Source organism: Zea mays, chromosome 1, assembly GCF_902167145.1.
Source record: "Zea mays cultivar B73 chromosome 1, Zm-B73-REFERENCE-NAM-5.0, whole genome shotgun sequence".
NCBI lineage: Eukaryota > Viridiplantae > Streptophyta > Magnoliopsida > Poales > Poaceae > Zea > Zea mays.
Window position 1 is genome coordinate 299,200,915 of NC_050096.1, and position 4,153 is coordinate 299,205,067.

Consider the following 4,153-nt stretch of genomic DNA (forward strand, 5'->3'; position numbering starts at 1 on the left):
CGACTGCAACGCTACAGTGCGCGCCTGCGCGCGCAGAAGTCAGAGCAGCGCCAGAAGGCGCACCGGACGGTGAATAGTGACTGTCCGGTGCACCACCGGACTGTCCGGTGGCCCAGAAGTCAGAAGCTCCAATGATCGAACCCTAACGGTCGGGTGACGTGGCTGGCGCACCGGACAGTGTCCGGTGGCGCACCAGACTGTCCGGTGCACCATGCGACAGCAACCTTCACCAACGGCTATTTTGGTGGTTGGGGTTATAAATACCCCCAACCACCCACCATTCATTGCATCCAAGTTTTCAGCCTTCAAACCTCATACAAGAGCTATAGCATTCAATACAAGACACAAACAAAGAGATCAAATCCTCTCCCAAGTCCGGAATCACTCCAAACAAATTAGTGACTAGAGAGAGAGACTTTTGTGTTTATTTGAGCTCTTGCGCTTGGATTGCTTTTCTTCTTCCTTCTTTCTTGTGTTCAACTCACTTGTAATCAAAACAAGAGACACCAAGTTGTGGTGGTCCTTGTAGTGGACTTAGTGTCCCATTTGATTGAAGAGAAAGGCTCACTCAGTCTATGTGACCATTTGAGAGAGGGAAAGGGTTGAAAGAGACCCCGTCTTTGTGACCACCTCAACGGGGAGTAGGTTTGCAAGAATCGAACCTCGGTTAAACAAATCACCGTGTCATCCGCTCTTATTCGCTTGTGATTTGTTTTCACCCTCTCTTTCGGACTCGTATATATTTCTAACGCTAACCCCGGCTTGTAGTGTGTGCTTAAGTTTATAAATTTCAGATTTGTCTATTCACCCCCCTCTAGGCGACTTTCATGCCCTCTTGGAGTTGCTTGACTTGAAATCCTAAGAAATACTTCAACTCCCCCATCATTGACATCTCGAATTTTTGTACCATTATCCTACTAAACTCTTCACAAGTAGATTTGTTAGTAGACCCAAATATGATATCATCAACATAAATTTGGCATACAAACAAATCATTTGCAATTGTTTTAGTAAAGAGAGTAAGATCAGCTTTGCCGACTTTGAAGCCATTAGTGATAAGGAAATCTCTTAGGCATTCATACCATGCTCTTGGGGCTTGCTTAAGCCCATAATGCGCCTTAGAGAGTTTGTAGACATGATTAGGGTACTCACTATCTTCAAAGCCGGAATGTTGCTCAACATAGACCTCCTCCTTGATTGGTCCATTGAGGAAGGCACTTTTCATGTCCATTTGATAGAGCTTAAAGCCATGGTAAGTAGCATAGGCAACTAATATGCGAATTGACTCAAGCCTAGCTACGGGTGCGTAGGTTTCACTGAAATCCAAACCTTCGACTTGTGAATATCCCTTGGCTACAAGTCGAGCTTTGTTTCTTGTCACCACACCATGCTCATCTTGCTTGTTGCGGAAGACCCACTTGGTTCCTACAATATTTTGATTAGGACGTGGAACTAAATGACATACCTCATTCCTCGTGAAGTTATTGAGTTCCTCTTGCATTGCCAACACCCAATCCAAATCTCTTAATGCATCTTCCACCCTGTATGGCTCAATAGAAGACACAAAAGAGTAGTGTTCACAAAAATGAGCGACACGAGATCGAGTGGTTACCCCCTTATGAATATCGTCGAGGATGGAGTTCACGGGGTGATCTCATTGAATCGCTTGGTGGACTCTTGGGTGTGGCGGTCTTGGACCTTCATCATCTTCCTTTTCTTGATCATTAGCATCTCCCCCTTGATTATTGTCCTCCTCTTGAGGTGGCTCATCCTCTTGATCTTCATTTTCATCATCTTGAGCTTGATCCTCATCTTGGGTTGGTGGAGATGCTTGCATGGAAGGTGATGGTTGATCTTGTGCTTGTGTGGGCTCTTCGGATTCCTTAGGACACACATCCCCAATGGACATGTTCCTTAGCGCGACGCATGGAGCCTCTTCATCATCTAGCTCATCAAGATCAACTTGCTCTACTTGAGAGACGTTAGTCTCATCAAACACAATGTCACAAGAAACTTCAACTAGTCCAGTGGACTTGTTAAAGACTCTATATGCCCTTGTGTTTGAATCATAACCAAGTAAAAAGTCTTCTACAGCCTTAGGAGAAAATTTAGATTTTCTACCTCTTTTAATAAGAATAAAACATTTGCTACCAAAGACTCTAAAGTATGAAACATTGGGTTTTTTACCGGTTAGGAGTTCATAGGATGTCTTCTTGAGGATTCGGTGAAGGTAGAGACGGTTGATGGCGTAGCAAGCGGTGTTGATTGCTTCCACCCAAAACCGGACTGAAGTCTTGTACTCATCAAGCATGGTCCTCGCCATGTCAAGTAGAGTTCTATTCTTCCTCTCCACTACACCATTTTGTTGTGGTGTGTAGGGAGAAGAGAACTCATGCTTGATGCCCTCGTCCTCAAGAAAGCCTTCAATTTGAGAGTTCTTGAACTCCGTCCCGTTGTCGCTTCTAATCTTTTTGATCCTTAAGCCGAACTCATTTTGAGCCCGTCTCAAGAATCCCTTTAAGGTCTCTTGGGTTTGAGATTTATCCTACAAAAAGAACACCCAAGTGAAGCGAGAATAATCATCCACAATTACAAGACAATACTTACTCCCGCCGATGCGTATGTAAGCTATCGGGTCGAATAAATCTATGTGGAGTAGCTCAAGCGGCTTGTCGGTCGTCATGATGTTCTTGTGTGGATGGTGAACACCAACTTGCTTCCCTACTTGACATGCGCTACAAACCCTGTCCTTCTCAAAATGAATATTGCTCAGTCTCAAAATGTGTTCTCCCTTTAGAAGCTTGCGAAGATTCTTCATCCCAACATGGGCTAGTCGGCGATGCCAGAGCCAACCCATATTAGTCTTAGCAATTAAGCAAGTATCGAGTTCAGCTCTATTGAAATCAACTATGTATAGCTGACCCTCTAATACTCCCTTAAATACTACTTAATCATCACTTCTTCTAAAGACAGTAACACCTATATCCGTAAAAAGACAATTGTAGCCCATTTTGCATAATTGTGAAACTTAAAGCAAGTTGTAATCTAAAGAATCTACAAGAAAAACATTGGAAATGGAAACGTCAGGTGATATAGCAATTTTACCAAGTCCTTTGACAGAACCTTCATTTCCATCCCCGAATGTTTTTCTCATAGGAGGAGAACATCCTTTTCTCCCCAGTCATGTGGTTTGTGCACCCGCTATCAATGATCCAACTTGAGCCCCCGGATGCATAAACCTACAAAACAATTTTAGGCCTTGTTCTTAGGTACCCAAACGGTCTTGGGTCCTTTGACATTAGAAACAAGCACCTTGGATACCCAAACACAAGTCTTTGAACTCTTGTGTTTGACCCCAACATATTTGGCAACTACTTTACCTGATTTGTTAGTTAAAACATATGATGCATTAAAAGTCTTAAATGAGACATTGGGTTCATTTGATGCAATAGGAGATTTCTTTTTAGGCAATTTAACATGGGTTGATTGACTAGAGCTAGAAGCCTCATTTTTATACATAAAAGCATGATGTGAAACATTATGAGGTTTCCTAGCATGATTTCTCCTAATTTTGTGCTAAGGATAACCAGCAGGATATAAAATATAGCCCTCGTTATCCTGAGCCATGGGAGCTGTTGGGGACTTGCTCTCAATTGCTACGAATTAAGAACAAGGCAACACAAAATGTTAAAGGTTAAGGCCCTTCGTCCTTCGAAGCATTATTCCCCTTAGGATATAATGATCTTCAGACGAAGGTCATGAAGGACATACCTTCATGATTGCAGTATACATTAATGAAAGAAGAAGCATGTAAGACATAGAAAACAATGTGAATAATTATATAACATTATTAATTCAACTTTATTATATCATGGATAAATAAATACAATATGGAATTACATTCGTACCTTCGACTTGACAGAAGGAAATAGTACAAGCGTAATGCACGAGCGAGTACAAGTCAGCGTGAACAGTAAAAGGGTACTGTTCATCTATTGATAGGCACAGGACGCAACCTGTGTGAATTTACATTCATGTCCTTTATAACTGATTACAATCATGACACAGATTATCATGGGCCAATTGGTCTTTTCATCTTTAAGTCGGTGCCACCCTTCGTCTCAAGGCGTGTCACTGTACCGAAGCTCCCTGG